Source organism: Protopterus annectens, chromosome 1.part0, assembly GCF_019279795.1.
Source record: "Protopterus annectens isolate FY-2018-M chromosome 1.part0, PAN1.0, whole genome shotgun sequence".
In the NCBI taxonomy this organism is placed as follows: Eukaryota; Metazoa; Chordata; order Ceratodontiformes; family Protopteridae; genus Protopterus; species Protopterus annectens.
Window position 1 is genome coordinate 649678628 of NC_056725.1, and position 14065 is coordinate 649692692.

Below are 14065 nucleotides of genomic sequence, written 5' to 3' on the forward strand. Positions count from 1 at the left end.
AGGGCATCCAGCACACACATTCATTATTACGGGCTGGCCATCACACACAAACCGCCACTTCATGGAGGGGAAGCCCTTGTGGATGATGTAAGCCCTGCCACACTCACTGGCTGGTGCTTTGATGCATATGTGCGTGCAGTGTATTGCACACAGTACTTAAGGTATTCCAATATTGTGTGGAAATGACACATATTGCTGCCCAATACCTTACGGGAATTGGGGATATATACATCATCACTGACATGTGCTGACATGGCATTCATGGCCTGGTGCAGTACCCTGGATGCTGATGTTTGTAAAATCCACGTCATATCACCAGTTGATCTCTGGAAGGTACCTGTTGCTGGTATCCTTAGGGCAACACATACCTTGGTTTCCACTGGGATAGGTTTCCCTCTGTTGGGTCTGTGTGTGAGACATGGCCTGCACAGATCCACAATCTTCTGCAGGAGGTCTCTGTCCACTCTATAGCGCTCTACTATCTCCAGCTCATGTAGCCCATGGTAGTTTACACTGTGCCTGCACACTCCTCTCCGTCTACTCACTGTGTGATGCTGAGCGGCATTCACATTGGCACAACCCTCCACATGTTGCATATGTTGACGTATAATAGCAATGGCAGCCCCTAACATTATCTTGTCTCAGTTAAGCTTTTACAGTTTGCATTTCTCTTACTATACTACAGTGTTGCAGTGTGTCTGAGAATAACATGGTGGACTACTGTTTGTAGAGTTGTAGGTGTTGTGCTGTGCTGGCCTACTGTACTGGCTGTGTAATATACTCAGTCTGATTGTTTCCACCTGCTAGCTGTGGTAGTTCTCCTTGGTTAACTTACTGCTATTTGTTTACCTTCCTTTCTACTGTTTGTGTCCACAGTGAGCGGCGCCGCGCATAGGAGCACAGTGAAGTGCATATCCACTTCCACGTGCGCACACAGGCTTATACATGCATACAAACACTTACACTGGCTTACACAACATTACACGGCCTTCAACAATCTTACAGTAGCTTACTCGTTCTTCAAGTCGTGTACACAGGCTGACACACATGCACACATGCTTACTCGGGCTTACAGGCTTGCACGGGCGCAAACACACTTCATCAGGTTTGCAAGGAACTTCAGTGATATCCATGGCATACACCGTCAGTTTACTGACTTTACCTAGGATAACTCATAACACGCCTCTTCCACTGATGAGTCACTGACAGCAGACATGTGACTCACTGCTCCAATAAGATTACAGTGTTTTATACATACACACTCATGATGTCACCTATCTTCTACGCTGACAGTCCCCTTCACCTACTCTTACACTGTAGGGGCTTGGCCCATATGGCATGACAAATTGTGCTTCACTATCCTCAGCGTCAATTGCATAGGATTGCCTACTAATGCTTGGTTACATCTCTGAGTGTGTGCTTCCGCACATAGCAACCACTACTCAGTAGCCATGTTGTCTTCAGCTTGCCATTCCCCTGCATGATGCAATAACTTTTAACTGACATTACAATTTATATGTATATTTCACATATTTGTCTTGTTTTGTATGCACAGCGCATACTCGGAGATCGGGGGAGGACAACTAGAGTTTTATTGATTTCCAATGGGAATACATGCCACTGGCATTATATTTGGCCATTGGCATGCTTCTTCAACTAAACCATCCTTTATTTGCAGATGACATTGCTCCGTTTAGCTACTTGCAGAACGTTACTCGGTTAACATCCGTGTACATTTCTGCACATACCTCTACTCTTGCACGGACAGCTTACTGTTTCATGTATCGCATATTTTACATCATTTGCATAGCTTTCACCTACAAATGGGGTAATTTGCATATCCTAACATTGTCCGTGCAGCGTTGCTTGAGGGGCTGTGTTACACGCCCCTACAGGATATTGCTGAATAGCTCGGCGGACATCGTGCCTTGCTCTACTCTTACTCTACTCGTACACTGACCTAAGCTTCCTGAATCCTGGCCTAAGCTTTGATGTGTGCTAATATGTCTATTTGTGGGGTAGGCATGGCTGTAGGTATGTTTTGACCTGCTACGTCTGTCATTTATACAGAGCACCTCCCACTTTCATCATTTGTAGAGGTGACAGCCCTATAGGGACTATATGTACAGCTGTGACATTTGACAAGTCCACACATACCTGCGATCAATTCTAAACTGACTACTTCAGCACTTTTCATACCTTCAGATTTGTCTTGTAGTGGTATAGTCGATGATACTGTTTCCTATAACATGTATCTGTTTCTGATACAAGATATGTCATTTTATTACACCACTACACACAATATATGGAGAAATCACAGGCCAGATGCCATTACATTCCTTTTGTAGGACACACCCGCCCAGAGTGTTGTGTTCCTCACAAAAAACAACAGGTGCTGATCAAAACATATTCTGCTATCATCTACCTTATGTGTTCGCCAGTATTTGCGCTTTCCGTCAGTGGCAGAACTCACATGCATGTGTGGGAGACTGAACACTGTCTTGGGGACACTGCATAGCACCCTGAGGGACACATTTATGTTGTTTCTATTAACCTTCCACATTGACTATCACAGGGCATTAGTATTCATCCAGATTTGTCGAGATACATGCTTTTGACTTATACATGTTTTGTCATTTGTCATCACATCTTTCTTCACACCTGTCCACCTAATCGCACTAGTTCTTTACATTTATTTAGGTCAGGGTTACCTTCATACCTCTCAACTGTACAAATTTTGGGTAAATGTCCCTAACTTAGATGTCTGATTTTGTTCCGTTTTTAATAATATTGTGCAATGCCTTTCTGGTAATTTAGTGGGAAGTCATTTGGGACTGTGGGGTTAGACAATAATGACAGACATTTGTTATTTACAATTAATAACCCTCGAAACATTCATACTATTGACTGATCCATTATTCTATCCACGTTCTGACTTTGTAAGAGGAATATTTGAGATATTCCCTATTTGTACTTATTTTAAAATGCCTTTGTCCAGATGTCTTATTCTGATTGAGAGGTATGGTTACCATCTTATTCGTACACATGTACGTCCATGATAATCGCTTACACGACACTAATATAACTCCCTACGTCTTCCCCCAATAGTTAACATGATATCCGGTAGATGGGTTCTTCATTTTAGGAAGTTAGAGGCGTCTGCTATACCCACATAGGTATATTAATCACTCCCATGGGGCGGACCTCATAAATCTGTGCCAACCAACACCTAGGCACCTAGGCCCATTATTGCATACCCATGATTCCCAGACCTGACACCCCTCCACAGTAGTCATAACACATATTTAATATGAGCGATAATGAATTATGACGACACTTCTAAGCACTATCCACTCTCCGCATGTCGGTACATATGTCTTACATTCTGTCAACCCATGTGTTATTACACTTGCACAAGCTACTGTTGCATGTACAGCTATATTGTAGTTGTGGATGACACTTCTTTGCGGCAATCATTACAGGGCTGTGCATTTATAGATTCACTATTTTTGGAGTCCTGCAAAGGACACCTATATCCATGTTTAAAGAGTAGAACTTACAGATCTAGCACACTGATACTTTCCGGGCAGTAGTTTTGAGAGCAGCAGTGTATTTACCTTAATTGCATGTCTGTTATGTGTATCCATACTAGCTATGGTGTAACCTATTTATGTACATGTGTTATATCTACGAGGACATTTGTTCATATGTTTGTTAGGTATATATCAATTGATGTTGTATGTGTTTGAGTGTATGTATGTATGTATATATATATATATATATATATATATCTGTACATTCTTTATTTCATATATTTATTTAGTTTAAGTCTGTGGATATATATATCTATACACAAATGTATATATCCATATATAGACATTACGTGTAGAAACCAGCATTCATTTGCTATGCTGTGAGCGGATTACACACGCAGGCACTTGCATTTCCTTATTGTGGGTTACGCAGGCACATGCATATCCTTATTGTGGGTTACATATGTTTACTAAGTCTTTGTGCTTACATGGGCTTTATTACTTGTGACAGTACCAGTAAAATATCTCTAATCTGGTTAACGGACATATGCGAAACACACGTTCACCTTTACATATTTAAATGTCTGTACAGCACAGACGCATTCATTACACTTTAACATTATATGTGCTGTAGTCGTAGCTGAACCGGGACTGCATTCACGTTGGCCGGATGCTGTAACCACTATAAGTTTGGTGTTCTGACTCATTTATATGCATACCCATAGTACATAGCTACATTAACATATGCCTCACAGCTTCACTTACGTCACAGGCATCCATTCTCCTGCTGGGAAAATTGCGGTACTACATGTTACACATTCCCTATTCCCTACTGCTCTGGACCCAAGCTGCATATTTAATCACTGCAGGGATATTCAGAACCCAAAGGCTTATAGTCCTGACACATACAGGTCTTTAATTGTCAGGGTGTTCATGTGGTGATCTGGGTTTAGGCTTGTCTGCCTGGTGAACGGAACTGCCCTGACCGTGTTCAAATGTCAGACAAAGCACATGGACAGGGTTTGTCCATTTTAAACATTTTATCTGTGTTTACAGACACAGGTGTTTGGGCACCTGTCAGCAGCTTATGATGTTGGCAATACATAATATGGGTGGGGGTGGTTACAATACATAATCCAAGGTGAGTGGTGTTCCCATTCACATTTGACTATTTCCTGTATTCATTCTTACGAGGGTTATTATTTTGCACATGACTATGAATTAACTACAGGTATGCAGTAGTACAGTCAACATATGTGACACTTTGTTACAGTATAAATGTACGGAACTCTGTAATACTGGGGACTACCCCACATCCTTCACAATATTTCATGCTTATGTACATACTATCATTCAGTGAACTTTCGAAGTTTGTGAGAGCAGTAATTACATCTGTCCCTATTTGTCCACCCATCCTTTTAGGCTTTGTCCAGGTTTTGTTGCTGTAATAGGTTGGGAGGTGGTGTCGGTATATGATTGAGTTGAATATATACTGTCGATAATTCAGTGGGGAGTAGGGTTACCACTTGTTCCTCTTTGCGAGGGGAAGTCCCACTTTGGACAGTTGTGTCCTGCGACGACACCTAAGACATGGCAACTGTCCTATTTTTTAAGACAATAATATATTTCTTATTTTCTTTACTAGTTGCATGATACAGGTATTTTGTATCTGGTACACATAACTATTATTTGGGATAGCATAAGCTATTCAAATGCTATGGAATAACCTTTTATCTTGGCATACACGTGTAATTCTGTCCTTTGCACTGGCCGGGGGTATGTTTTATCCTGCAGATTCTCACATTTCTACAAGGGATGTCCCACCTTGACCATCTGAACAGGTGGCAACCCTAGTGGGGTGACCTGCATGGTGGACAGCTGTTACATCCTGCGTAGTATGTTTTGCATGTCTGTGTAGAAACTGAACAGTACCGTGACTACACATACATGTTTTGTCCAGATGTGTACAGTAAACAACTCTGAGGTTTCAACAGGTTACTTATCCCACGCGGGATGTACACACATTTTGCCGGAACATTAACGCGCGGGCATTTGGATTTACGTACCTGTGATGGGATGTTTACAAACGTGGGATACATATTTGCAATCCTGACACTGCCTAGGACAATACTTCCTACTACATATGGGGAATACTTGCTATGTGTAGGTGTACGGATGCGCAAGGATGGTAGCTGGATTTGGTGGACATTCAGACATGGGTGCGGGGTATGTGCTATACAGGGGTTGTTGCGTATTGCATTTGCATGCATGGGTTCTGCTTTTGGATATCCCGGTTCCGCATATGGCATCCTATGTGTATGTGACGGTTACGTTCATGTGTATAGCACATTTTAATATACATATGTTTGTGTGTGTTTGGTATACAATTTGGACTGTCAGGTTTCTTTACGGTTGTTATATAGCCACAACTGCAAAGCTGTGTACTATCACTACCACTGTGGGACTGCTGGTGACCATGCCCATGGGGCTAGACGTGTGCATTGGCGGCGCGCTGACATGATGCGCTTCACTTCCACTGGGTATAACTTCCGACAGTGCAGTACATTACGGACACACGATTTTAAATATCATTTGTTCCATGGACGGAAACTCATATTGTGTTGCGTGCATGCCTGTTTGGTTCTCCAGTTTGTGTGGCCGGAAACTGTCTTGCATGCTTTGCATACGTTTCATTATCCACGGACACTGATAGGTGCAATTACTATTGCAGGCAGGCTATAATATTCAGCAGTTTAGGTTGCTCATCGCCAGCCGGCATTGACACGCCTCCGGGCGCAGCTTAGTAACGCCCCATGCACTTGCGCACATGTCCTATGCACGTGGATGTGGAAGCGGCGCACCTTCATTAATATGCATATGGCACTACTACACCATTTATACGCCGCACGGCTGGCGCAGGCCTTACACCGGCCTTGCGCTGAGCTTCATGAATCCGGGGGTCTGTATTTTCACAGGAATATGCATTTTGCTACTGCATTGACTCTGAGTGGCTACTGTGGCTCATACCACTTAACTGGAGGGGGTGGGCATGACAATTAGTGCAGGATTAATGTTTCTACCAGATTTTTTTTTTCCATGAAGGCTGACACCATTTATAAATCTTGGTGAGGTGTTTATATTGGCACCAAACCATTAGTGGACTTAGTAAATAGCGACATTCTTTATGATAAAAAGTACTATGGAAGAATTATATTGGTACATTAGGGTTGCAGGGTTCTGAACCCATTTCTTATCTAGCAACGAAATTACAATCAGTTCAATTATTTAAAACAAAAAATGATCCCTTTTTGATTGTTGATGGCAGTTTCCTTATTTATAGCCCTCCACTTCAGTTTTATTGGGGGCTTTGCGAACTTTCTTGCAGTGACATTTGATGGGGAAGCTTAAGGTGGTGAGCTGCAGGTAGCGTCATATGGGCAGGACTTGCTTGGACAGTTGTCCACCTATCCATTTTAAAGTGCCAGTTGGTGGTATTATCAGGGTGCTGGAGGAGATTTCAAGCAGGTGAGTTTGCAGTTTGTTTTGTATTAGCTAGGGCTGCTGATTTTCAGGACAAGGCTAAAGGACAAGAGCACACTTGTGGGGGAAAAGCATGGTGGTGGAGTGACAGCCTCCCATGCAGCTGTGTAGTGCATTTAATGTTTGGATAGAGTTTCACTGTTTGTGATGGCACTATGAGGAGTGAATTCACTGCATGGAGACAGTCATTTCAGTTTAAGATGTCATATATGGGGGGGGGGGTGATACTTCAGAAAATGGGTAGCAGCTGCAGGAAGAATATTCAGTTAATACAACAAAGACAGGTTTTGGTGTCAGGCGTAGTGTTAGGAAGCAAGGTAACTCTACTGTGAAAGGGTTGTTAAGGAGTGGATTATGGTGGGAGTATTTTGGGTGCGGGATTATAAGGTCTTGGTACCATGGAGCTGATACAAAATGTGTTGCATCTATTAGTTGTGTCCCTGGTGTGTGGTACAGTAAAGGTGGATGGATAGGCATGGTGTAGTGAAACGCCTTCATTGTGTACACAATATTAAGGTAGCACAGCTGTATTATGCTTTCAGCTTACATTTACAGATATATGGATGGTGGGCATGTAGTGTGTTAAACAGTCTGCTCTTCTTAACTCTAGGTTCTTAGTTGTCGCTAGAATGGTGATTTTAGTTATCTAACTCAACTCACAGAGGGGTCATGGGTATTTCCAAAGTAATTTGGTTATAAAAGCCATGGGACTTGCAAGTTTTATAAAAGGACACCTGGAGCTTTGCTCCTGTGTTGTTTGCCTCATGTTTGTGTTCAGTTTCAGGGTGTTGTGATTGGTGGGCAAATTACTGTCAAATCACTAAGGCTTGCGATTTGAGGATGGTGGCAGACGTTTGACTTTCAGGCTTCCTACTTGTTCAAGGTAGTGCTATATATATATATATATATATATATATATATATATATATATATATATATATATATACATATATCTATATATATCTATATATATATATATATATATATACATATACATAAAGACAGTCTTGGCCCTTGTTGAACAAGAGACTTGCTGAGGGAGGGAGATAAGTCATCAAGAAACCTACATAGAAGATTCTATAAGTATGAAAAGTGTACTAATTGACTTCCCGACAGAGTAGCTGATGCATGGAACAGACTACCGAGCTACATTAAAGCAAGTACCAGTTTAGATAGTTAAGAACAGCATAAAGACTCATTATGGAACAATGTTTTGGTATATACTGGCAAGTTATGAGAGCTTTATTGCTCATGCTTGATAATTTTATAGGTATGTATGGCTCATGAGCTCTTTCCCACTACTTGTAGTGAGCGGACATTGCTACTGCCTAGCGGTGTCAGAACTGACTAAATTGTTGACAGGTCAGTGGGGTGATACAGATGGTGTGATGTTCCTTCACAGTGCCATGTTAAGGCAGTGTGGTGCTGCACTGGGTGGGGGGAGAGAGAGGGGAGAGGGGGGAAGTGCAGTGAGAATGAGCTTAGTAATTTGGAGGGACCATGCCCAGGTAATGTGTGCTGGGTGTGTTGTGTTTGCAGTTGGCCTTTGCCCAGCTCTTAGTTTTTAGTCATGACCAGAGTTTGGCTCAAAGTGGGCTGAGGTCTCAGACAAGGCAGCCAGCAGGCTGTAGATGGTGAGAGGTGATTGTACTGACATTGTGTTTGCTTTGTAGACACAAGGTAATGGGTTTTGATTCCCACCTTCAATTTTGGGAGGACACAGAGTCTGTATAGATGTAGGTATTGAGTTGGTGAGACTACAAAAGGAATGGAGTGCGTTTTCATTTTCATCACTGTCTAAGCAGGCAAGTGTTAACAATGCATTCAAAAATGGTGGACAGCTTCTACAAATGGGGGGGGCAGGCAGTTTCTGTGGGTAGAGGGGTAGAGTTTTACTGTATACCTTTTGTTGGATTTGTTAGTGTGCTTGGATTTGTTCACCCACATGGTCATAGTCCAGGTGGGTTGTGCATCTTGCAGTAATTTGTTTCCCAGGAGGTTTGCAGTATGTGTGTCTCACATAGTGTGGAGTATTGCTCCTTAATGAGAGGAGTGAGTAATTAAATGGATGCCTTAGAAGGGGAGTTGTTTTGTCTGTTCTGAGAACAAAGGGATAGGCAGCACCTAATGTCATTAAGACGTTTTGTTTGTGTGGCGCAGACAATTACAGCTTTCTTTTTCTTTTGCAGATGAGGCGCAGAGTGGCCATCAGTGCTGAGGTTGTGGATGGAGAAGCGCAGAGCGGGCATTCCATTGATGGCTGAATGGAGGTGGATTGGCCATGGGGTGGATTTTGCTGAGGTGGATGCTCCGGCAGTTGGAGGGGTGCATGAGGCAGTCACACATAATACTACATTATTAGGGGCTCTTAAGGTATGTCACAGCCAGTGTGGTTGGTGCATTTGCATGAGGATGAGTAGGGATCACATACATGAGAGTGAAGCAGGTTTGGGGATTGTTTATGATGATTTTGGGGGTTGTCCACAGGTGTAGTGGACTCATAACAATTTCAGCTTGGAATGCATGTTGTGGGTGTGGTAGTTGTGTGGTCATGGGGCAAGGCTATGCAGATATATTTGCAGCATTTTTACTTGGTGGTCCCTTTTTGTGAGGTTATGGGAAATGGTTAATTTTCATTAGAATGGTATGAGCCCTTGGGTTTCTCACAGGAGGTTTTGATAGGTAGGTATATTAAATTGTGTTTAGGCTTGGGAACAAGGTAAGGCAGCTCTGCTGGAGAGTCATATATTTTGAAGGGTTGGAGCATGTTTGATAATGTGAAGACTAGTGGATTATGGCTACTGACAAATTTTGTTGTACAGATGGGAGTTAGTAAATGGAGGTCCATTGGGTTACAACTGGGGGGGGCTGTGCCTTTCTCGAGGTGTTGGCTTTATGCGTGCATCGAATTCCATTAACTGGTGGGTGCATTAGTCAAGAAATGACAAGCTGGCCTCGGATGTTTTGCGCTGTAATAGAAGGTGCAAGTTCAAATTGTTAAACTTATCTGTGTGGAAAGAAAAGCCGTTATACGTCATTTCATATTTATTGGGTGGAGAAAGGAGGCTGCAGTTAGCAGTATGGCATGCAGCTGGGCTTGCATTGTTTTGATGGCTTTGGGTTTGCTGTATTGGTGGTAAATTAGGCAGGTAATGTTTTGGCAATATATTTCAGTGCTGTTGTGGGTGGTTAGGATAAGTGACGACATGTTCAATTTACAGAGGTATTATAAGGGTATGGGGTTTTATTTTGGCATTGGCGTGGGATCAGTTGGTTAATTTTATTGAATTAGGCAGTGGGTTGCTTCCGGTAGTTATATGATAAAGCTTTTGGGGATAGTGATGATAGGGATCCAGTTTGGTTCATGGAGACGAGGTATACCAAATAATGTTTTGGCCTCAATTTGTTTTCTGTAAAGTTAAGTACACTGGAGGTTTTTGCTGGAAGTATGGCTATGAAGGAGGGAGGACAGCCTGGTTAGGCTGGTTGGTGGAGAAGAGGGACAGGCTTGCCCTCTTCTGTTCCCCCTCTGATGTTGTATGTTCTTTTCAATGAGTTGGGAAAGGAAAGTGAGCAGTTGGATGCTGCTTGATAAAGAAAATAAGTGAGCGGAGGTAAGGATGTTTATTTGGTTGGATGTATAATTAAATAAATGGCGAATGAAGTGAGTAGGACGCTGCTTCATAAGCAAGCGAGTGGAAGTTTGGATTCTGCTTACTGGGTCAGGATGAGCAAGGCAGGTCATGCTGTCCTGATTAGCATTACATGAATGTTTTGTGCTGTGATTAAAATCAGCTATACTACATTACAGTTGTAATTAATAAATATTGGTTAACAAAGTTATGTTTATGGAAGTCTAATAAAGGTCTTCAAACATCATTTGGTGTGATGTGTTTATTGAAGGGGACCGGGACAATCTGTCTTTTCTAGAGTGTACAGATTTGTTTTTTTTAATTTTGATAGCTGCTTAATTTCTTAAGTGCTGTACTGCTAGTCAGTCTCCATTATGACAATAAATTGTGTTTGAATTTTGGATAGAAGTATCACAGCAGAATTTTCTAAATAGTTCAACCAGTAAATGAATCCATTAGCCTTACATTCAAGCTTTTTAAACTCATTTGTAGGGACTATAAAAGTATAACTATTATTCACTCTATAAACAGAAAACAACCAATATTTAAACGGTGGGGCACTATAGATTACATTTTAAAATAATTAATATACTATGCATATATATATATATATATATACACACACACACACACACACACACACACACACACACACACACACACACACACACACACACACACACACATATATATATTTATATGTATGTGTGTATGTGTATATGTCACAAACAAATAAATCCAGCACTCACTATATTCGCCATTGTCATGATATAAACAGGCCCCACAGGATGGTTTCCACAGGAAATAAAGAATGAGTGAAGCTCAGATGATCCCATATAGTGGCTTTTATTCCACAACAAATGCAGCGGGCTGTAACAAATGATGCAGGCTTGATAGTCTGGCTGTAACAAACTCTGTAATAGTCCAAAATAATAGCCTGGCTGAAACAAACTCTGAAATAATCCAAAATACTGCAAAATAATGTTCTAGCAGTAACAAACTCTACAATCCAAAGCAGTGGTCTGGCTGTAACAAACTCTGCAAACCGGTTTCACCCACTGGTGTCATCAGCTCAAAATATGGGTTATTGGTTAATGCAAACACATGGCTTAAATATACTAGCATTTAAAGGTACAATGTTCCTAAAACATGACTTAATACAATACACATTTTAACCCTCAAATAAATAACAAATAAACAGCAAATAAAAAACAATGAACAACAAAGATATTCACCAATATTCGTGTATCCCAGATTTGAACATAGTCCCTAGGTTACCAATTCACACGTTCTCTTTTATATCAAGAGTCTTATGTTTAGAGGAAAGCAACAGCTGTGACCCAGTAACCAAATCTATCGCCACGGAAACATAATGTGCAGAAGGGTGTTCACCCTTATGCCTGTAAACAACACTCCTGGGACATTGACACCGAATGTCACTTAGATAAAAGGCAAGTGGTTGTTTACAGGGTCTGGATGTTTGCCCCACATAGAAAGCCCCACACTGGGAGATGGCCATGTACACCACCCAGTCCATATTACAAGTGATCAAATGCCTTATCTGATATACCTTTGAGGTACTGATAGAAGCAAATGACTTGGTTTAAAAAATAACTTTACACTGTCCACAATATGTACATCCCACTGACATCCCATGTTTCGTGCCAGTATGGGGTCTGATGTTTTTTTTTTTTGAAACAGGAGAGATGTTCCCCTAGATTCTTACACCTATGGAAACCATTGTCAAGGCATTGATCAAAAAAAGAATCATTCCAATGCTTATTGATTGTATCACAAATTTTAAAAGAATTACTGCCATATGTGTTAACTGTTCTAGGACACATATGATTATCACTTTCAAGTCCCACATGCATGACGGATTGTAATAACTCACTTCTGTTCATATGTTGTGCATCATATCTAGCCTGTTTAACAAGGGTATAATCATAGCCCCCAGAAACAAATCTAGCTTCCATGTCATCAGCTTCTCATTTAAAATCATCTAAGCTACTACAAATTTTCCTTAGCCTGCAAATTTGTGCCTTAGGTGTATTCATGATTGTATGGGCCAGATGACAACTGTGTTCCTCAAGTAATGAATTCTTAGTGAAGGGCTTTCTATATAAATTAGTGGCCACTGTGCCATCAATGAACTTGGTAATGTAAACATCAAGAAAATCAATATTAGACATTTCAATTTTGCCAGGGAACGTAATATCAAATCTCTTATTGTTCAAATATGCCACAAATAGCTTCCACATCTCAGTTGTTCCTGACCAAATGCACCAGCAATCATCTAGGTATCTACGGCACATCACTAAGTATCTTTTAAATAGATTATTATCATCATAAATCAATTGTCACTCCACATAGCCCACAAATAAATCAGCATAGATGGGGGCAAAAGTAGCCCCCATTGGGGTGCCCTTAATCTGGAGGTAGCACTCATTCTTAAAGCAAAAGGCATTATGTTCAAGAACAATACCCAAATGTTACAACAAGAAATCAATGTGTTCATCAGTATATGAACCTGCAAGACACAGCCAATATCTGGTGGCCATAATCCCACCCTCATGTGGGATACTGGTGTAAAGAGATTTAAGAACTATTAGAAATCTGCAGATCATCCATGAGCTGCAAAAACTCCATGGTGTCCTTAATACGGGTCCTCACCTGATTCAAAAGTGGTTTTAATTGATATTCCAGATACACAGGAAATGGCTCCATTAAAGAACCATGGCCAGAAATAATTGGTTGGCCATGTGGATTAGTCAAAGCCTTGTATATCTTAGGAAGAATATAAAAAGACTGTGGTCTTGGGTCATCTACTATAAGCTGTTGGAATAAAGCATCGGAAATCAAACCTTCCTCTGTACCCTGAAACAAAAAGTAGTCAATGAATTGCTTAAAATCATCCATCAGATCTATACTTAATTTACAATATGAAGTATGATCAGCAAGTTGTCTATAAGCTTCAGTGTCATAATCACAAGTGTCCCACAAAACTATAGCGCCTCCCTTATTAGCAAAAACCACAACAGTATTATAAGTTTTAGGTAAACCATCAAGTGCCAATCTTTCACCCCTGGTAAAGTTGTGACCAAAATTCTTAAAAATCACATTTCTGTTGGCATGCAAATCATGTATAACCCGCTGTTCAAACACCTTAACGGCCAGATGATAGGGAGGCTGAAAAGAAGATTTTTTTTTAAATTTAAACGAGGTATTAGTACTACTTTCATTGTGTCTGTAATAATATTTTAAATTTAATAAACAACATTTTTTGACATCAGATACTGTATCAAATTCAGAAACATAAAAGGAAGGAAGGAATAAAACCAAGGCCTTTATTAAGTACAT